The following is a 22,909-nucleotide window of genomic DNA, read 5'->3' as shown; positions in this document are numbered from 1 at the left end:
GTCAGCACCCCTGCAAGGGGAGGCAAGCTGGTAAAGGAAGATGAGGTTAAGGGAATCCAGGTAAGCTTGGGAGGAATAGAGAGGTCACCTGTTGGAGGTCACCTATTGATTGCTTCCAAGGTTTGATAATTATTAATAAAGATGTCCTAAACAGTCATGTCCAGGTTTTTGTGCGGATGTATTTTCAATTCATTTGAATGAATGCTAATGAGTGTGGTTGGTGGATTGAATAGTAAGAGATATTTTTGTTTTGTAAGAAACTACCAAAAATTCAAGATCATTTTTACTTATTTTTTCAATTTATCATAATTTAATGCTCCCACTGCTTTTTGCTATCAAAATAAGCCTACAGTAAATAAATTGTGCTTTCCGCCCCCCCCAACTTCCAAGATAAATTACTAGATGTTGAATCCCTGGGTCATAGGATGACAGGCTTTTTGTTTTGTTTTATTTTATTTTTATTTTGTTTTTTTGAGATAGGATCTTGCCATGTAGCCCAGGCTGGCCTTGAACTCGTGATGATTCTCCTGCCTCAGCCTCCCGAGTGTCGGGATTAGACAGTTTCATTTTTGACTGATGGTAGCAACTGTTTTAGGGAAGACGTTTGCGCTTAAGGCGTTCTGGCTGCTTTCCCCTTCTCAATGACCCGAACAGCCCGAAGCAAAGCATCCTGCAAGGCCCAGTGCTTTACCATGCTGGTGATCATGAACGTGACGCTAACCCTAAGTGTGTCTCACTGAGGCGGCGTAGTGGTCCTCCTCGCTGCCGTGCGCCAGGGAGAAGGCGCAGAGCGAGGCCGGGTCTCCCTCCTGCAGCCCGCTCTCCTCCAGGACTGATTCCCACGCCACTCTGATGTGCTGGTTCTTGACTTTTCAGCACAGGATGGAGGTGAAGGTGGGAAGACTTCTCGCCAGGTCTGGCAGCTTCTCAAGCACACAAGTGTGCAGGCAGATAAGTACTTCAATGACATAGCTGTACAAAATATTCAGTTCCATTGAGGTGAACATGAGTGCCAGAACTGCTGTCCACAGCTCATCCTGAGCAGCTTGGCTGGCCAAAGTCCTGCTATGGTTTTCAGATTTCTGGGTGATTATCCTTGGTGATGTCCAGTTCTTCGAACTGTGCTTCTAAAGCCTGGGGTTTATGGTCTACTCTGCTTCCCGGTCACCTCCTCGGCGCCTCGTGATGACCTCCATTTTTACTTTTGATATCTGTAAGTTTATACCAAAGTTTACTTAATTTCACATTTTTCATTCTTTAAAAAAAATCTTTGTACACATTGCTTACCATTTTCTTAGAATATGTCCCTCTTACCGGAATTGTTGAGTGAAAAGACCTGGTTATTTAAATTGTGTTAGTATTGCCTGATGGTTTTCCTCAGAGGTTAGCTACTAATTTATACTTCTGCCAACTGGCCTGAGGGTGATTGCTGCTTCCCATATGCCTGGTGACGCTGTGTGTTATTATGTTCCTTTTCTAGGGCTACAGTAACAGAGAACCACAAACCTTAACTGTCTTACAGTTCTGGAGGCCAGAAGTCTGAAATCATGGTGTCAGCAGGGTCATGGTCTCTCTAAAGCCCTAGGGCCCAAAACCACCTTGGCTTCCCAAATCTTAGCTTCTGGTGGCTGCCAGCAATTCTTTGCACTCCTTGGCTGTGGCTGTATCAGTCACTACCTCCTTGTGGCATTCATCCCTGTCTATCTCCGTCTGTGGGTCTCCTTTTTTTATAAAGACACCAGCCTTTGGGTTTAAGACCTATTCTAATCCAGGAGTACCTCATCTTAATTACAGTAGTTGCCTTTATCCACAGGAAATGCATTCCAAGACCCCCGAATGAATGCTTGAAACTCAATATTACTAAGCCCTCTATCCTATGCTATGTAGCCAGCACTTTGGCAGGTGCAGATACAACAGCAAAATCATGAATTTCTTTTTCCTTCTTCACAACTTCATGGATAGAACATTGGTTGATACAATAGATCTTATCAACCTCAGCATACCATTTTTTTCTTTATTAAGTCAAAAGCTTCTACCTTTTCATTTAAAGGAAGCATTTTAGGACTTCTCTTTGGCGTAACCCATTGCTAGCATCACTACTTTTGCACTTTGGGGCCATTATTAAGTATAGTAAGGGTTACTTGACCACAAGCACTGTGATACCATCACTGTCGATCTGATAACGTGGACAGCTTTAGCCACTACGTGACTAACAGCCAGGTGACTACAGTGTTGATAAATGCAGGGCAAAAGAGTGATTTTCATTTCCTGGGTGGGATGGAGCACAGTAACTCCAGATTTCAGCACACTACTCAGCATGGTGTGCAACTTAAAAACTTAGGAATTATTTAGAGAATTTTCCCGTTGGTATTTTTTCCACTTTTTACTGTTGGTAACTGAAACTGAAGAAAGTGAAAGCACAGATGAAAGAGAGAGTGGGCACTGTAATTACATCTACAGAGACCCTATTTGCAAATAAAGTCACATCCCATGTTGCCAGTAGATGTGAATTTTGAGGGATACCATTCAACCCAATATAGTTAACTTTAAAAATTTTTTCTAATCAGATGGGGAAAAGCATCTGGTTTTTGTTTCAATTTGCATTTCTGTCACTACTACAGGTGCTGAAATCTTTGGATGTGGTCATTTGCACATGTTTCTTGTTTTGTAAATTGTTTATAGCCCTTCCCTATTTCTCATTCAATTGGTTTATTCTAACACATGGAACAATCCACAATTTATTAATGAAAAGAGCTTGAGATTTGCCTTTCTTTTCCTCTTAGGTCTCTCGTGATTGGTGGACATGTGACTGTTACCTTCCCCTATAACCGGGTCTCCGCTGCCTGTGTGGTCCAAGCCACGTTGGCTCTCCTGTAGTTCACTGCCGTTGCTGGCAGCTTATTCCCTGCCTCTAACTGATCTCATCTCTGCCCAGTATCCAGAGCCTTTTCAGACATAAATCTGATTCTGTCACTCTCTGGCTCAGCATCCTTCGTTGGCTTCTGAACATTCAGAACAAAATCCAGAGCCCAGCCTGTGGCCTGTCGGTCTCCCCACCTCCTCCCTCACTCTCCCCCTGTTCCCCCTCCATCATGCAAATGTGTCCACTGTCGGGCGTCACACAATGAAGTCTGGTTGAGTTCCACTGTGGTGAAATCAGCTGGAGTTATTTTTAGGCCTTACATCCAGTTCCAAGAGGTCAGAGAGTTGATAAAAGGGCTGCCCCTGGCCTCTGCTCTTTCCCATCTCCAAAGCTCATTTTGTCAGAGCTTGATATTTTTGTCTTCAGGTTTCTTAGTACAAATACATATATATATATTTTTTTTTTGGTACCAGGGATCGAACTCAGGACCTTGCACTTTCAAGGCAGGCAGCAGAACCACTGAGCTAAATCCCCGGCCTACAAATACATACTTTTATTTGGGTTTTTCAAAGTTAATTTTCCAGAATTTCTCTCTGCTTTTATACCTAGATTACTGCTTTTCATCCAAAGTTCTGCCTCAGTTTCTGAAAAGGAGAGGACAAATATCTTGAAAACTAAAGAAAATTGTTCTGACTTCTTAAAGATTTTGAAACTTCTAAGATTGAACATGAGTATCGAGCATTTGCTAGGTTTTCAATGAGTTAGAGTTTTAATTTTTATCCACTGTTATACCAAGCAAAAAGAAAGATTCTCTTAGATAAACATTGTATCATATTAGAAGTACATTCCGTCACGTAAGAAATCTGAATACCAAATTTGTGGCATACACCGTTTGTGCATTAGGACAAATACTCATCTTGGGCCGGGGATTTAGCTCAGTAGTTCTGCCGCCTGCCCCTAAAGCGCGAGGACCTGAGTTCGATCCCCGGTACCAAAACAAACAAACAAACAAACAAATACTCATCTTGAGTTTCATCTAGAGCTTGATTCTACAGACTGTTTGGAAAGCTTTGCTTCTTTCAGGCTAACACTTCTCTGAGCCAGCAGCCTCTGAGTCGAGGGAGAAAGGAGGAGGATGAGAACGGCTCTGGAAGAGGCCGGGCTGATGTATTTTGTGAAGAGTGTTGCTTAGTTTACGGAGTCCAGGTTTGCCTGCTGTCACCCAGGTCAAAACCTGGCCTGTTAGATATGAAAGAGACTGTTCTTAGGTGCAGTTGACAATTGGTTCTTTTTCTCTTTAGAAGTAACTGGCATAGGGCCAGGGATTTAGCTCAGTGATTTTGCTGCCTGCTGTGCAAGCACAAGGACCCGAGTTTGATCCCTGGTAACAAAAAAATTTAAAAATTGAAAAAAAAAAAGAAGTAACTGGCATATACCAGCTGAGATGTTCATTTGCTCAGTCCTTGGTTTCCACATTCTCCAGTTCTTATCTGTTTCTTTTGGATCAAATGAATCCCTCCAAGGGCAGGCAAGTGATACCTCAGTGCAATTTACAAAGAAAAGGAATTCTGTCCTAAGACAACTGTTTCATGGCAAAAAATAAAATATTAATGTTAAGTAATTCCCTTATTCTTGATCATTCACTGAATATGTTTGTAAGTGGGACTAGGACTCTAACCCCATAAAACTGAACATTGTGAATTAAGAGGAAATTGGCTTTTAAAACGAAGCCTGACCATTGATTGATATCTGCATAATTAACTGAGTTTACTGATAATTTGCCAATGATCTTCCCCCATCTGTACTATAATTAGAACAAAATATAAACTAATGACACTGAATGTAACCTACATTATCTTAGCAATTGAATATGTAGCATTCAAATAAGCACCAAGAAGAGGGAAAATGTATGGAAAAAGCTTTTTAAATTGTACTTTATTCAGTAAAAAGAATTTAAGAATTGTTTCTTAATTACATAGTGGTGTCCCCTCTAGCCCAGCTGCTTCGGGATTGCTGAGGCAGGAGAATCCTTTGAGCTCATGAGCAACATAGTGGGATCCTGTCTAAATCAGTAAATAAATGAGAGTTGTATTTCTTTATGAACTATAGTTATTTCTCATTTTTAAGTTTTCTCATAAAGTATTTCACAGGCCTCTATGACTCAAAGAACCAAATGTGATGTTATTCTCTGATTCACTTAATTATCTGGATTTCCCACTGTCTTTCAACTCATGGAAATAGAGTTGTTTTCAGGGTTGATAACATGAACTGTGGTACAGGGTTAATATAAAAATTCATGGCTTCCTTTTTTATTTTAAATTTCACAGTCTTTATTACATCTTACCAAAAAACTGAAATGTATAGGCTGCTACTGTGTATATGAACTGCATGAAAAGATGTCAGTCACGACCGACCACAATGTGAGCCTGTCATCAGCTGACTGCAGGTGACCCTGGTGCACTGCAGTGGGTCCCAGTGGAGCTCACCCAAGCCTTCTGTGGTTCTTGGAATCTCTGGGAAGAGAAAGCCCAAGGGGTGCAGAACAGGACCCTCTACATGCCTACACAGATACACACACACACACACACACACACACACACACACCCGCATAGCATGCTTTTGCAGAATTTTGCTTTAGCGATGTAGAATGTGAAGTTGTGTTCTGACTACAGTTGACTGAATCAAATTATACTTGTGAAAGCAGGAACTCTCAAATCAAATGCCAACCATGTTTTGAGGAACATTTGTAAGAAGCCAGATGCACTGGGATTTCCCAGATAAGCTGCCTTCTCTCGGCTTGGGGTCCACAGAGGAGACACAGACGATGCTGTTGTGTCTGATAATGAATGGCCACCAACGGCATCGGGGATCGCTCCCTTCACACTGCTCTTCCCTGCTCTGCCTGTGCCTGTGGGGTTTCTGCCAGAGAAGGTTGCCGGCTGCCCTGCAGTCTCCTCCTCCGTGCAGCTCTCCTGATCTCTCCCACCCGATTCAGTCACACCCCTGCCTGCCTGATGACTTCGGAATCTTCCACACATTCTGGTGACTGACATTGAACCCCGTGCCACAGAGGAGCATTTTTGTCTCTTGCTACATTGTGAACTCTCGGAGAGTGGAAGTCACACCTTATTCATGCTTATGTTCCCAGACTGAGCAGAGTCAGAGCACAAAGGAGACATTCCATAGGGTTTGTTGATTTGCACCAAAATGTAACTGGAGGGGGGGCTGTGGTGCCTGCATCAGGCTATATGCTTGCGTACTTTCATTACTCATTCAGTCTTCAGAGCCAGAAATTACACCATGCAGGTGACACAGCTGGTAACTTACTCAGGCCAGAAGCTGTGAGGTCACCCTGAATCCTTTTTCCGGAGCTCTGCATGTATCCAGTGCATCCTTGGCGAGTCTCGCCTTGGCCACGGTCTTGGGATAGATCCAGTAAATGACTGCTTCTTGCTGCCTCCGTGTACCGCCAACTAATCTGTCATCAACGTTTACCTGGATAGTTGCACTAGCTTCCTAGGAATGTCTGCTTTCACTGTTGCCCTCTGCCAGCCTGTCCCCAGCAAGCATTCAGAGACCCAGCAGGATCCTATTAAAAGATAAGCTGCATTATGTCATTCCTCTCTTCAGGGCTGTGCCAGGCTTCCCTGCTCACTCAGAGTAAAAGCTGCAGTCCTTCTTATGGCCTGGAAAGCCCCTTGCCTCTCTTTTCTCTTCATGTCCTCCTCTCCTTCCAGCCGCCCTGGGTGTGCTAACACACCAAGCAGTCCCGTCCCAGGACCTTTGCAGGCTGCTCCATTTGTCTGGAAAGCTACCTGGCCTCTGTCACAACTCCAGGCTTATGTTAATGTCACCTTGCCCAGACTTTTGTTAAAATTGCCTTTACCGTCCCCTCTGAATTTCCCCTTCCTTATCTTTTTCCTTACGGTATTTACCACCACTTAACATCTATTTCACATTGTATTTACATTTAACATTAAATTTAACATTGTATTAACAACATTTAACATTGTATTTTCCCTGCTAGAAGTAGAAGTTCCAGGAGAGCCGAGATTTTTGCATATTCACTGCAGTACCCTCAGGACCTTCAACAGTATGCAGCACAAAGTGGACAGTTACTGAGTATTTCCTGAGTAAACGAAGCAGCTAATCCAGCTTCTTGTTGTTGGATGGCTGTTTGATGGGTGGGATTCTCTTAGCTGTACAGTTTTCTTCAGGGATGAGAACCTTGATATTAGGAGAAAGAAAGAAAACTGACTTTATTATGGTTATTGAGCTCCTAACAGAGCGGCTTTAGCCCTGAAGCACACCAGTGTGGATGCAGACATGGAGTAAAATGATGTAGAGTTAGAGTTCAGAGGGCTCCTGTGACTTGTCTATGACCACGTGTCTGTTGAGACAGCCCTGGGCTCTGTGTCTGGCTGCCTCTGGCCAGCTGGGTCCTTTTCCTGCTGCACCTGCTGCCTGTCCCGGAGCTGGCCTCACAGCCAGGAGGGTGAGCAACACTGAGAGCAGTTTCCAGAGATAATATTGAGGATGGAAAGGAAGGAAGTTAGAGAATAACAGCCTTGTGATGGAAGGGAAAGCAGTGACTTTTCTTAATCAAGAACAGAGGTCAACTTTAAATTGCCTTAAGAGAGGAATCATTTAAGTAGAAGACATAAAATAGGATTTGGGACTTTGCTGTCATATATAATTAAAAACTGAAGGGACAGTTATTTCCTCAGGCTCACAGAGGTACATTTATTTCTCCTAATGGCTGTGAGGAACATGGCTTTTGGGGGCTCCTTTCCATAGAAGTCACTTTCTGCATGATGAAACATTGGCTTCATTTTTTCAGGGCTACTGATTGAGTATGCAAAATAATACACAGAGACCTACTAAGATGACTGTTACAGAGCAGTGATGGCAAATCTTTTAGAGACTGAGTGCCCAGACTGCAACCCCACGCTCACATATTTATCACCAAGTGCCAACACTGCCCCTATGTGCACTGCTGGGTTGTTGCTGGGGCCACTTGGCTTGTGTGCCGACAGAGAGGGCTCTGCGTGCCCACTGAGGCACATGTGCCGGAGGTTCGCCGCCACTGTTACAGACCCAGTACTTCACCATATTCCTGCATGTACACCAGCCCTAAAACTTGTCTTTGTCCTGATTTCTCCTCCTCACACTTCACTTTGACCAAATGTTCGAGCTGAAACCTAATCAAAATGAGCCAAACATTCAATACATCTTCATCTCTGTGATCTGTAACCTACATGTTTTCATATTTTTAATAAAATGTCTATTCATTGTTTCTTCAACAAGAATTTGAGATAGGAACAATGCTTCCAGTTTAAGATTACATTTGGATTATGTAACCAACACGTTGTGTTTCTTTTATCGGGTAGGTTTTATCTGAAACATAACCATTAAATTAACTATTGATTGAAATTAAAGAAACTGTTGCTTTCAAAAAACACCTGAAGAGGTTCTATACAAATGTTTTCTGGTGCTATGATTTGAATGTTTGTGTCCCCCAAATTCACGTGTTGAAATTCTGCCCCCTAAAGTGATAGTGTTAGGTAATGGGGCCTTAGGAGAGGTGATAAGGATAAGGATAAGCTCTTGTGAGTGGGGTTAGGGCCCTTACAAATGAGCCCCTTATAGACGAGCTGTAAGAAACAAATTTCTGTTGTTTACATAGCTACCTCGTCTATGTATTCTGTGATAGCAGCTGGAACGGACTAAGAAATCATTACTGGAAATGCAGTTGCTGCTATAACAATCATGGTCACTTAACAAGGAGAATGTGTCCTGAGAAATGTGTCACTGGTAATTTTGTCGTTGTGCAAGCATCTCAGGATGCATTTTCACAAACCTTGATGGTCTGGGTCAGTCATTCGAAGTGGCCCCCTTTGCAATTAACAGATGCATTAAACATGAGATGTGCAAGGCTATTGCCAGTGCAATATCATAAACTTTTCCAGTAAATATCTTTTATTAATTAGAAAGAGCACACTCTAAAGTAGGTAACAAGTATGGTTTAGTAAATACATAAGCCAGTAGAATAGTTGCTTATTGTCAAGTATTAGGTACATACGAAATTGTATGTGCTATGCTTTTGAACACCTGGCAGCACGAGTTTGTTTTACACCAGCGTTTCCACCACAAGCGCATGAGGAAAGCATTGTGTTTTATCACAACAGCTGTGAAGCCACTAGGCAGTAGAGATTTTCCATTTTCATTTTAATCTTACTGCACCACTGCTGTATACTTTGTCCATTGTTGATTGAAACATTGTTACACAGTGCATGAGAGTACCAAAAACTCTAGAGGCTTCTTTGGAACTTGGTGACTGTGAGGCTGGCAGAGTTTTGAGCTGCATACAAGAAAAAGCTCATTTTCCTGTAAATGCACTGTCAAGGGCTATTACGGGGAGGATTTAAATGGAGAGGGGGAGAGCTGTAGAGAAAGCCTCAGTCTTTTTAGAGAATACCTACGAGGGCAGGATCAGAATGTCCTTAGCACAGTGAAGGCTGCACAGTGAGGTCTCAGATGGAAATGATGAAATGTTTGTTATTGGAAGGGAGGAACCAGGGCATGAGAGCTGGACCTTGTGCTTGCTGATGTGAGACGCCAGGTCAAGGCTATGCCCCCTGCATTCCAGAGTGGGGCTCCCTGGCCACATCAGGTTCTGCTCCACTGAATCCACAAGTCACTCCCCAGAGGCACAGGTGGTAAACCTTGGTGGCATCTGGGCAGTGCCATCTCTGCAGGCCTGAAGAGTGCGAGACACAGGAGTGTTGTACTGCTGTCTAGATTGTGATGGAGGAAGCAGCCAGTACCCTTGGGTAGAGAACGCAGGTTGGACTGCTGCAAACCCAGGTGATCACCAAGCCCCAAGTAGGGCTTTCAGGCTGGGAGCCAGAGGGGTGATTTCGAGAGCTGCAGGTGCCAGCTGCAACCTGCAGCAGCCATGCTGGGGGCTGTGCTGACCAAAGCCCTGAGGCTTGGCTGCATGGAATCCACCTGGGGTGTGGTAATTTGATACAGCTGCCTAGCAGACTGAGATGCCCATGTTCACACTCCTTTATGCATTTGCTTCTATAAATATTGAACATTTTCTAATCATCACCTCTTAGGTATATGAACCTATATTTCAATATTTGTCCCTTAAGTGACTTTATTTCTATTTATCTGGCTGCAGACACATAGCTGATGAAATTGCCAATATAAACAAAACATAGATGGATTTTTTTTCAAAAAATCTACCTATTATATAAGTATTTTTCCCTAGGATCTGAATAAAAGAGAAGGAAAACAAACAAGGACAGCAAAGGGCATGACTTTTATGACTGTTCACCATAGCAATAAGTACGAACCTTTTACTTCTGAGGCTTTGGTTTTTTGTTTTTTGTTTTTTGGTACAGGGATCGAACTCAGGACCTTGCGCTTGCGAAGCAGGCGCCAGAACCACGAGCTAAATCCCCCGCCCAGGCTTTGGCTTTAATAGTATACTCCACGTGATGGGAAGAATAGGAAATGAAATGCTAAAATAGCTTAGACAATTCTTGTTTCAGTAGCTCACACTTTACATATTGATTGCAAAGAAAAGAAGATGATAGAATTTAAGTTGAGTTTCTGATTCCACACTCTGGTCACAGAATCTCAGAATTTTGAGTTCTTCTCTCGAGGTGTTCCCTAAGGTGCCGCAGAGTACTGTATTCAGTGTCCTGCCTGGCTGTTGGCCTTTAGTTCTCACCACTACTCTGGAAAGGCAACTCGTATCCATTCACAGGAGGACTGCAGCCCACAGAGGGTTTCAGGGTGTTGGATGAAAGGGGTGGGATTTGAACTCCTGACTTTGGAAGTGCATAGTGCCACTAAAAGCATCTTGGAAAACAGTGCTGCCTCCAGGATGATATTGCACCAAGGCACCTGGAGTGGAGGTGGGGCTTGGGTTGGATACTAACCCTGGCCACCCCTGATTCCTCTTTGGTACCTCTCTGCAGGGAACACATGATCCCTGCTCTCTACCGAAGCTTCAGTAGAGGATTGCTAGAGAAATAGATGTTTCCCTGGCAGAGTTTCTCCGATCGATAGCTTTTGTGGTCCTCTGAGACACCGACTTTCTAAGAATTCTACTTTTTTGATAGTAGATAAGGGAATAGTGGCAAAGGATTATCTTTCCTTCCCTGGCAATCATAGAGAGGTTTGCTGTCACACCGAGTTCTCTGCGAAGAACTAAGGGAGGCCTGGTCAGTTTCCAACACATTTTGTATCTAACGTACTGTATATATTATTCCTTTCACGACTGAACATTTGCCTGACAGTCTGCCGTAGTATTTCATTAAAGACCGATGCCATATTTGCCAGTTTGTAGTTTTCAGAATCGTATTCCTTGCTCTTTTCTGGAAACAGAAAGCATTCTCCGGCTCCTCCTTTCTGACAGCATCCGTTTTCCCCCCTTACGAAATCACACTAACATGGGGACCGCAGAAACAGATGCAACTGCTTTTCGTTGCACTGGGAGTAAATTCAGTGGGCCGGGAAGTTGTTTCAGATGCCCTTCCCCATCTCCAGCCTGTTCCAGCCTAACAGTCATTACTGATGTCAAGAAGAATTAAGCAAAATAATGAAGTGGCTCTGTTTCTGTCCCCTTTCAGCCACCTTTCCCCCCTTCATTTCTTGTTTGGCTTCAAATGACTTCTAACAATCATTTTATATTAAACATAAGATGATAAGAGTCTCATATTCTTGGCTGGTTTTGCTGGGCTTTTTCACCCTTGGCACAGTGGACTCAGAGTGTGACCACTCCAGCCTGCTGTGCGCCTTTTGAGCAGGGGTCTGGCACTGATGGTCCCAACCAGATCCGAAAGGGAGTGGGAGAGAAAAAAGAATGAGAGCAACAGTGGTCGCAGAGAGAACTTTTGAGTGGAGAAAGGAGACGTCCAGTGGAAGAAATGAAAATGGATTTGCTATGTAGAATGTAGGGAAAGCGCCAGATCTGCTCTAAGCATTTGTTTCCCCACGAACTCTTCAGTGAGATGGCTGTGCTTGAGGAGTGCCGTGTAGCACCAGGTCCCTTCTGGAGGAGACGGTGAGTGGTAAATGCATCCCTAAGTGGAGGAGAGCGCTGAGGAGGAGCCCGCCTGAGGTGCCCTGTGTATCAGTTTCTGGCCGGGGTTGGTGTGGCAGCTAAGCTGAGTGTCTGCACCTGGCTGCAGGGGAGGCCAGGGAGTGAGTAGTGGACAGCAATGTGCAAGGGGGGCTGCTGGCTTCCCATGGAACCATTGCGATTGCTACTGCTTCAAAATAATGTTCAGCTCGTTGCCCTTCTGTTTTGCGGGGGGGGGGGGGGGGGGGTTGGTACCGGGGATTGAACTCGGGTCTCTGCGCTTGCGTAGCAGGCAGCAAAACCACTGAGCTAAATCCCTGGCCCTGCCCTTCTTAATTTATAAAATTTATCGTGCCATTAATGAATATAATTATTTTTGCATAAAATGAGACTGTTGATTCATCTTAGTTAATTGGATTTCCCTCAAACATTTTAAAACACATTTATAGGTTTAATATATTTTCTTTTTAAGCATTCAAAATGTCTGAGGCAAATTTACAATCCTGACAGAAGAAAACACCTCAAACAAAATCCATTAAAATTACAAGTACCACAGTCAAGTGATCTTGAACATAGCAGTTTTATTTACAAATTTAACATTTCTGATATATCTGTCACCTCCCAGCTGACAAGACCATTTTGACAGGTTCTCTGGGTTATCACAAACACTTACAATGACAGTCACTCAAAGATTCTGTTGCACTGAACTCTAAAGCAATATGCATGCATGCTATGGGTTTGATTTACTTTGAGGCCCGTGCTCCCTATCTTCCCAAGGTTGGCTGCTCAGCTAAAGTGTGCCCATCAGTCTGGATTGTTAAACTTCATGGATCAAGGAACTCTTAGAGAAGTGATTGGATGGCAAGGGCACTGACTTCAGCAGTGGGTTAACCCATTGATGACTTCATAGCCAAATGGGCTATAGGAGGTGGGGCCTAGCTGGAGGAAGTGAGTCATCAGTTTGACCCTGGGGACTACCTTTGGTCGCTGGCCTCTTCTTTACAAGCTCTTCTCTGCTCTCTGCTTCCTGAATGCTGTAAGTTGAGCAGCTTGTTGCTGCCAGGTCCTTCTACCATGATGTTTCTGCCTTGGAACCAACTGACCATGGACTGAAACCTCTGAAACCCTAAGCCAAAAATCAACCCCTCCTCCTTTAAGTTGTGGGTGTCAGGTGTTTTGTTCCAGTGCAGGAAGCTGACCAATACATAAAGGAACAGATTTACCCTCTGGTCTGGGGGACCTGGAATCTTTGGCCTTCTCCCAAGCACTTTTTCTGGGTGTGAAAGGCTGCAGCACCAAGTTAGATCCCATCTATCTCTGCTGACTGCTGGGCTCTGGACTCCCCTATTGTCCTAGTTGAGCTTCATTCCATTCCTGCTGATAACATCCCATTGCAGTGCACATTCCACTCATACCTGTCAGTGTTTAAGGCCACATGCTGTTGTCATTCTAATGACAAGACTGAAAACAAGTGAAGGGGACATTAATCCAGAGCCAATCTTAGGGAGAGAGAGAATGTAAGTTTTGGTTGTACAATGGTAAAAGTGAACCAAGAATGTTTGTGTGTTGTGCACTCATTTTAGGAAACGAAATCATTATATTTGCACTTAAATTATTGTGTTGTAGTTTTAAGTATGAGAAGGACTTTTTAATACACATTTAATTTATAACTGGGTGTTTCCTTTTATCTTATTTTAGTAAAAATTGGACTTTAGGATTTTCTGGAAATTAATCGTTATACTTTGAAATTAATGTTTATACTACATTAATGACTTTTGTTCTTTTCTTAACAAATTAAAATATTAATTATAGTAATCCTATTATATATGTACATTACATATAGATTCCTATAAATATGTAAATATATATGCACACATATATGAAGTGAATATAACTTCTAATATTTAATAAAATATTAAATTTTTAATTAAATTAAAAAGTCATATTTAAAATAGATTTTTTAAATGAGGTTGTATCCCTTATTGAATATGCAATTTAGTATCTTGGTTTTTTCCTTTGCTATTATGTCATAAAAATTTTTAAATATTGTCATATACTTTCTAAGCATCATTTTAAAATTCTACAGTTTGGGGCCTGGGATTTACCTCAGTGGTTCTGCCGCCTGCTTTGCAAGCAGAAGGTCCCGAGTTCAATTCCCGGTACCAAAAAAAAATAAAAAAATAAAATTCTATAGTTTGTTTAAATGTTCTTTAATGCACCTTTACATTGCCCTAGGTTTTGTTATTTCTCTGTGTTGACCATGTTTCTGCACAGAGTGTGTTTATTACTATACGTAATTGTTTCCTTAGGCAAGATCCCAGGAGTAGAAATACTGGGTCATGGATATGGATATATTTAAGACTCCAGACACATACATTGCCAAATTGCCTTCCAGAAAGATTGTCCTACTTTACTGGGCTACTAACAAATCTTCAAATGTTATAGTTCTGTTTATTGGAAAGTAGGCTTTTGATGATCATTTTTATTGTGAATATTTTTCCAATTTGGTGTTCACATATAAATTTGTTTTTATAATCAAAATAGCAAAACCTTTTGTATTTGTTATGTATGGCAAACAAATACTAATAAATTTTAAAAAAGAAGAAGAAGAAAGGACCAAACTAGTAATATATACTACAATATGGACAAACTTAGAAACTTCATGCTAAGTGAAAGAAGTAAGATGCTGAAGAATATATATAGTATGATGCTGTTTACACAAAATATCAAGACAAATCTAGGGAGAAAAATCTATAGAGTTATATGAAATGTCCAAACAAATCAGTAGAAGTAGAAAGATCAATAGTGGTCTGGGACCAGAGGTGGAAAGGGGTAACTACAAACGGCACGGGAGATCTCTTTAGGGTAATAGAATCATCCTAATGCTAGGCTCTGGTGAGGGTTGTGCAGTTCTATAAATTTGCTGAGAAACATTTGAATTGCAAAATTAAAATGAGTATATTACATATTTTGTACATTATACATCAGTAAAACTGTTTAGTTTTTAAAAGTCAAAATTTCTAGGTAGACTCTCACTCCATTCCCTTTGGTTCTTCTATTATTTCCTTTTTTTTGTTTTTTTTTTTTTGGTACTGGGGATCGAACTCGGGACCTTATCCTTGCGAGGCAGGCAGCAGAATCACTGAGCTAAATCCCTGGCCCATCTTGTATCATTTCTTAGATTAGAAAGTCGTTTCTTTTCCCATATTACAGATATTTTTCTGCTTTCACAAATTTTTTGTTGTTAAAGCCTTAATTTCATGTGGAATTTATTTCATAGGGTATTGGGGGAGATGGCCCTTGTTTTGTTTTGTTTTTTAATCTGAATTGCAACCTAACTGGTGCCACCCTTTTTATCTGGATGATTTGTGCTATTTTAGGATTACACACAGGGTTTATTTCTGGGTTACGTGTTCTGGCCCATTGTTCTGTTTGTCTGCTTTCCAACTTGGTGCTATACAGTTTAAATGATATAATACCTTCCATACTCTTCTGCAAAGTTTTCTTTGTTATTTTTTGCCAGCTTATTCTTTCGGATGAACTTTGGCAATTTTATGTTGAATTTACAAGGTTTTTGGAGAAAAATGTTTATATAAAAATTCGTAATGTTTACCACTGAGTCCATGGCATCATCTGTGCATTTACTCACATCTTATTCCTCACAAAGTTTTCCAGCTTTTTAAAAATTGGCTACATAGGGGCTGGGGATTTAGCTCAGTGGTTTCACCACCTGCTGCGCAAGAGCAAGGACCGGAGTTCGATCCCTGGTACCAAAAAAAAAAAAAATTTGGCCACACATATTTCTCACTGTGGTTATTATTATTTGTTTTATGGTTGTGTTTTGATCTCTTTTCCAGGATATTTCTATTATTGTGATTCTTGGTATTTTGATTTTGTGTCTCTTGAATTCACCCACTTTTAAATTAATTTAATGGTTTCCCATTTGATTCCTATAAACCCATCATCTGAAAAGAAAATATTTTATTACCTTCCTTTTAATTGTTAAATTTTGTTTTCTGTGTTGTGTCTTTTAACATGGTCCAAATTTCCTGGAAATTTTATAAATGGTTTTTAAAAGTTAAAGTAATAGAAAAACATTTAATGACTAGTAGTGATAATAGCATAATGTGACTTTTAAGGAAATGCTGAGTTTTATAGAGATATTTCCTAGAACCTTAAACAATAAGTTTTGACCTGACATGTTTTTTCTACATTGCTGATGTTCGCATTTATTTAGAGCGCACAGTACTTTTAAATTGGCCTTTCATCCAGTTTTGTTCATTTGGTTTAAAGAGCAGGCATAGCCTGGATTAGAGATGATGAGAGGCTTTCAAATTTGAAATTGTCGAGTAGAACTTCATGCTTCTTGTTATGTCTTGAAAACTCTGAATGTTTTTACTTCTTCCCCTTCTCTTCCCATGCCTCCTCCCCCTTCTGTTTTTGAGTCTCTGAGCTTAAGCTAGTAGGTCTTAGCCTGAAGGGGTTTCTGAATACTACACAAAGCCATATGATGCCATTCTCATTATTCCAAGGCAAAATGATTTTTAAAATAGGTAAAATATCATGTATTTTCATAATCTGAATTCATTCTACTCAAAGGATTGCTCTTAATTGAAATAATGACTTTCCTAGTTTGTCTAAAATGCCTCTTTTTCGATTGTTCTTAGATGCTAACATAAAAGGTTGACAATTCATGGTCAATTCCATTTCATTTCCTCTACTTCTTTTTTTAATTTACTGACCCAAGGGAGAAAATAAAAGTGATTGTTTATCAGGTTTTTGGGGGTTTTTGTCTGTTTGCTTGTTTCTTAAAGCTTACAAACAGAGCAGTTATCTGGCAGCTGCCCCAGTGCCTGGCATGGTTCTCGCCTAAGCAAGGCCTGGGAGCCTTCGCTGATCCTGGGTAGGAAGAGGCGAAGGAGCCAGGGAACAAAGCCTAGCAGCCTGGGGCCCCTCCCACAGCCTTCTGAAGTGCTGCCTCCAGTTTCCCTTCCTGTCCCAGATCCGTGTCAGCCAGTTCTCTTGCTGGGGAGCTTCTTGGCAGGGGCGCACTGGCCTGCCCCAGGGTGCCTGGGTCCAGCCCTGGTAGCTGCCCCTCACTCTCTTTCTGACCCCAGAGAGGTTGCCGGTCTCCTCCAAGCCTTTGTCCCCACCTGGGAACAGATCCTCTGTGAAACACTGGTGAGTGCTGGAATTCCTTCTCACAAGTGATAAGGAGCAGGTGGTGGGAACTGCGGGGACAACAGAGCCCTAAAAGGGAGGAGAGCCTGAGGGGTAGGGGTGAGGGAAAGAGAATCCGAGAGGCCATGCTTTGAATGAGGATCTTGTTTTCTTTCTCTTCTCCTTTTTCCATCCGAATTGTGCATGTCTGCTCAAAATAGTACCTCTGAAGGCTGTAGTCCCAGAATGATGGAAGCCTTTGACATTTCCACTGAGTAGTTCATAATGAGAGTGGAAAGGTGCACTGATTTACCCCCTGCCTATGTCCTGAGCCCAGGCCTGCTGCCTACCTGGCCACAAAGGCCACCTCTTCCATGCAGTCTTTCTTCATCATCTGAGCCAGAGGTCAGGGCTGGCTACTTAGAACTCTGACCCTGTTTGTTAGACTCCCTTAGTTAATCAACTCCTGTGGTGTTCACAACAGGCTACTTTGAATTGTACCTCTCTGAACGTATCTCACCTCTGCTCACTTACACACATAGCCCTCACTGCTGCCTACCGCAGTGATGCCTTACAGATACAGCCATTTAGGAAAGACTTGAGAGAGAAGAGAATGAAAGAGAAAAGCCTATGATGCTCCTGTAAGATAGTTGCTGAACTTTAATTTTGGTGTTCATTCGGTGACTGAGGTGGACAAGAGGTAGAGTGCTTGCCTAGCAGGTGTGAGACCCTGGCTTCAGATAAATAAATGTTTGTTCTGCTTTTCTGCAGTTTAGTGTTTAGTAAGTGTTACATCACAGAGCAGTAGTGTGATATTTTGATTATTGGATCACATTCTGCCAAGCTCTGCCACTCTGATCTCAGATAACCCTGAGCTGAAATTTCTGTGTTTGCAAACGGGAGGGTTAAGATACCCGAGGACCTCAAAACTTAGCGTATAGATATTATGGTTTAGATTTAAAATGTCTCTTACAGTCTCATATATGCAGAGGTGGGGCTTTGGGGAGGAATGAATCATGGTGACACTAATCCACTGAAGAGTTCATGGTTGAATGTGCTGTTGGGAGGTGGAGTCTGCTCTGAAGGTGTGGGTCACTGGGGGTGTGACCTGGAAGGGTATATTCTTGTCCCTAGCTCCTCCCTTCACTCGCTCCTTTCTGGCTGCATGAGGTGAGCAGTTTTGCTCTGCCATGCCCTCCCACCTTGATGCCTCTGCCTAGGGGCCAGCCAACCATGGACTGAATTCCCTGCACTGTGAGCCAAATTAAACCTTACCTCCTGTAAGCTGTGGGTGTTAGGTATTGTATCCCAGCAGTGCAAAAACTGAGTAATAAAACCAAAGAATGGAATAAGATGCCTGTTAAAACTGTAGATGTCTAGGCTCCAAGAATCAGTGGGCCCAGGGGAGGGAGCAAGGCTGAGAGCCTGCAGGTTAGTACACTCCTCACCGGTCCTGATGCAATGTCCAGGAAGCATCTGCTGAGAACTGTTGAACAAGACAATCTGTATGGCTCTCCTAGTTCTGTTTTACAAGGACACTGCAAGTCTTACACATCTTAGAGTAAATCTTACTGTAAGTCTAAGACCCATAGACTGAGTGTGTCTCGGTACCGTTAGTCTAAGACATCTTAGACATCTGTTCCAAAGTTACCTGTTCTCAAAGATGCTTGGGTTTTCTTTTATTCTGAGTTCAGTACTATGACAAGTACAGATTAGGAGCTCATGCTGCATGATTTACAGGAAAAGTTGTGCTTTTAAATTCATATTCATTCTCATTCTCTCTGTCTTTCTCTGTCTCTCTGTCTCTGTCTTTTTGTCTCTGTCTGTCTCGGTCTCGGTCTCGGTCTCAGTCTCACTGGGGATCAAACCCAGGGTCTCAGGCACACTAAGCTGGCATTCTACCCCTGAACTGCACCTCTAGCCTAAATTGTGTTAAGGGAGAGAACAGCCCCTAGGACATCCCTGTTTTAGTGGGAATGCCTAAAACCTTTTACTCAGGATCGTTCACCTTTCAAGAGTTTCTCTGCTTATCATGCAAATTCATTTCATTTATAGCATCGTAGGAGTGGACCACAGTTGTCATAATTTCACCACCAATCAGGTGCTTCTGTGACACCTGTCAGGCTCTATGCATAATTGTCTGTTCCTCTATAAACCTGAGCTGTATCTATTTTACTAACATATTTCCTCAAGTTCTAAAAGATGTGTTAAAAATATTAGCATCCCTTGACGTACAATTCTTTTTTATCACCAAAGGGTTTTCTTTCTTTTCTTTTTTTCTTTTTACTAAAAATAAGCCTTATTCTCATAATTAAAGCCAGAAATGGAAAAAGAAACCCTTATTCAAACAAGTCTTTTTCTTCTTTGTCATTTGGTCCTTTCATTCAGTGGCCTTTGATAGAGTAAATGATCCTGGGATGAAAAGAGAAAAGAACACTCACCATGTCACTGCTGAAAAGTTGTGTGTAGAGGGAGATAAGGAGATGGTTGCTACAAGGAATGTATGAGATAATATTCATGTATTTTATAATTCTATGCTACATGATACAAAAGTTAAGTAACTTCATCTCCAACTGAAGAGTAAATATAGGTTGCTTCGGCAAGTATAAACTAGTGAGAGTGGGAGCGAGCACAGAACAACATTCCGCGTACCCTCATTCCCTGTGCTCTGAGCATGGCTCAGTCTGTGCGCTCTTCCCCAAGATCCTGCACTGCAGGTTGTTCCAGCCTGCAGGATGTGGGCCCAGCCTTACTGCAAAGTCCATGGGAAGCCTTGACGGTGGAAGAAATAGTTTCCTTTATTAGATCCCAGGTTAAATTTCCTTCACCCTAGTGGGAAGAAGCAGGCAGATTTTCACTCAGCTTCAGGTTGTATAACATCAACCAGAGGTCTCTGCATTTTAGCCTGGGAAGTATGTTGTCCAGGTTCTGGTCTGGCAGGAATGGTTGTCCTGAAGTGCAGGTGAAGAGACCCCCCCACCCCGTGCTGATCAGATCAATTCTTTCAAACTACTTAAAAAAACAGATTTCAAGGGGCCGGGGATTTAGCTCAGTGGTTCCGGCACCTGCCTCTCAAGCACAAGGTCCCAAGTTTGATCCCCAGTACCAAAAAAAAAAAAAGATTTCAAGTGCTGTATACAGCTTTGCACTCCATGGAAGGGTCCTGAAAGTGGCAGCATCAGAAGGCACAAAGGGAAGCAAAGGCAAAAGTGTTGAAGGCATTGGAGCAATGAAGCCATCACTATGGCCAAAGAGGAAGTGACCAGTTGGTCAGATCTTGAATCTGTTAACTCCTTCTGCTAACTATCTAAATCACCTTCCATCAAATGGCTGTAGCAGGTTTTTAAAAATAAATAAGTTAAATCCTCATCGATAAACCTGTAGGGCACCTCAGACGGAATTGGACCATGGCTGTTAATTTAGGGACAGTAATTTGAGAGGGGGTGTCTCCACCACACATGTATGTGCAGTTGCTCTTCCTTCTGCCCAACACATTTCACAAGGCCACCTAAGTTAATTAGGAATTTTGTGCTCTAACCAAGTGACAAATTGAATTTTGGTCCCGTTCCCTCTTACTGTGCATGATATCATGTGCCCCCTGGTCATTTTGTGGCCCACTTCTGCAGTCTATTGAGTGATTTGTTTGTGTAGTCATTTAGAATGAAAGTCACAAGAGTGTTTTTAGAAAGGTTATAAAGGCCTCTAAAATCTCTTAAGTGTTGCCAGGAAGTCTTTTTTTGTTGATATTTGCAAAAAGGGCATGAGAGTCGTTTCATATTTAAAGTCTGCTCTGTAGTGTGGAGCTTTAAGTCTACTCACATCTCCTTTCCTTCTTTCTCCCAAACCAAAACACAAACACATGCACAAATTGAAAGCATATAATGAGCTACGCATGGTCACACACACCTGTAGTCCCAACTGTTCAGAAAGTTGAGACCAGAGGATTGCATGTTCAAGGCCAGGCTGGGCACCTTAGCAAGACCCATCTGAAGAGGAAAAACAGCATATGGCAGAAACCCATGGCCTTCTTATTGGTGTAACTGTGCTAATGAACTGCTCACTTGGTCCCTTTAGCCAGTGTATTTTAGAAGTTTAAAGTTAACTGAGGAAGATGTAAGGACATAGGCAGTGAGACTTAGCATCTGACATATCCAATCATTCATTCGATTTGAAATATTAGATGGATGGATGGATAGATAGGTAGTGTTAGGGATTATATCACTCTCAAAAATACTGTCATGGGGCTGGGGATTTAGCTCAGTGGTTCCGCTGCCTGCCTCGAAACCTCAAGGTCCTGAGTTCAGTTCTGGTACAATAAAAAAAGAAATACTGTTGTAGTTTTATTGTCCAGACACCCTTTTTAAAATTTCATTTCCCTGACTGGGAATTACTGATAAATATCCACAAAGTTTCTTGAGTAGAGGTGAAAAATATTGATGCACCAAGTGGATCAAACTTGAACCTGCTAATGGAACAAGTGAAGAACATTCACTAATTGGATAAAGTCGTTCTGGGGGGAAGGGTCCTACATGTTGAGTCCAATGTGTTATGTATGTAGACGAGTGTTCTAAGCCCTTGAGATACACCCCAGTGCCTGGATGAAGTTTGAATGTATGTTATACTCCCTCTTTTGCTTAATACTATTCAAGATAAACAGACAAGAAAACCAAGCAGAAAGAGTAAATTTTTTGACAAAGATTAGAAAGTAAGGCTGATAGGATTTGAATTCAGATAACAAAGCTCTAAGCTTCACCTCCCTGTGCACCACATGTCTCTAAAGTATGCACAGACAAGCAAGGGAAACAATGAACAGAGTTAAAACCATCTCACAGACTGGGAGAGAAATATTTGCAAGCCATTCACTGAGGATGGGCCGGGGATTTAGCTCAGTGGTTTCGCTGCCTGCTGCGCAAGCACAATGACCAAAACAAAAAGAACTCCTGCACTGTTGCAGCTGCCTTGACGTCCTGTATCTATTCAAAATGTTTACCTTGCAAATCATTTTGACACTGGGGCAGAGCCAGGGGTCACATGGTGCCAGATCCAGTGAATAAAGTGGATGAGGATGCGCTGTAGTGTTTTTATGAGCCTGTTTTTCTGTTGGATGACACTTGCCAACAGCATTCACCGTACTTTTAATCCCACTTTTTTTTTTGGTACTGGGGATCGAACTCAGGACCTTGCACTTGCAGGGGAGGTGGCGGCACCACTGAGCTAAATCCCCGGCCCTGAATCCCACTTTTAATCACACCTCCTGAAAATCTCACTCCCAGAACTACTTCAGAAAGTGGCAAGAGCAGTGGAATAAGCATATGTGAAGTATTTTGAGGGAAATTAATGATGTGTTTTACTGTAATAAATTTTTAAATATTTAAACATTCACCATATATTTTGATCACACTTCACAAGTAGAGAAATAAATTGTTGAAATAAATTGCACCAATAAAGAAATGATTAAAGATGTAGTAAAAGAGGAAAGCAATAAGTATTACATTGTAAAAAACTTTTGTAATTTTGAATTGAACTTCATACTAATGAGAAAGAGAATGGTTTGGGTGCTTGGGATTGGAGCTAAGGCCTCGACCGTATACACACAAACCCCCTACTGACCCACATGCATGGCCCACAAGAAAGTCTTTATTTTAGGCACTACTCAGCATAGAACAGCTAACATGACTGAATATTCTTCATTCCCTTTCTGAAACAGTCATTTAATATTATGAATTGGCCCAGCTGTGCACAGGAGTGCACGTCTGATGTCACAGACCTGTCACTTCAGGACCAGG

General features: G+C 42.0%; 1 protein-coding gene and 1 pseudogene across 9 annotated transcripts in view; one reads left to right on the top strand and one right to left on the bottom strand.

Annotated features, from left to right (window-relative positions):
• Tjp1 (tight junction protein 1) overlaps nt 1-22,909 on the top strand; it is a 207,598-nt gene that overhangs the window by 61,800 nt on the left and 122,889 nt on the right. The window contains exon 1 of one of the 9 annotated variants that reach the window (XM_087188283.1): nt 16,961-17,144. The exons of 7 other annotated variants lie outside the window; for them this stretch is intronic. The gene's annotated coding sequence lies outside the window, so the exon portion shown is untranslated. Of the gene's footprint in view, nt 1-16,960; nt 17,145-22,909 lie in introns of those variants that run through there. One more of the 9 variants, XM_013075101.3, reaches the window with a different exon arrangement.
• LOC106009986 (single-pass membrane and coiled-coil domain-containing protein 1 pseudogene) lies at nt 554-12,139 on the bottom strand (annotated as a pseudogene).

The sequence above is a fragment of the Heterocephalus glaber genome, unplaced genomic scaffold (assembly GCF_053883595.1).
Source record: "Heterocephalus glaber isolate CG9 unplaced genomic scaffold, H.glaber_assembly_v1.0 deba00001531, whole genome shotgun sequence".
In the NCBI taxonomy this organism is placed as follows: domain Eukaryota; kingdom Metazoa; phylum Chordata; class Mammalia; order Rodentia; family Bathyergidae; genus Heterocephalus; species Heterocephalus glaber.
This window is presented reverse-complemented; position numbering and strand designations above follow the sequence as displayed.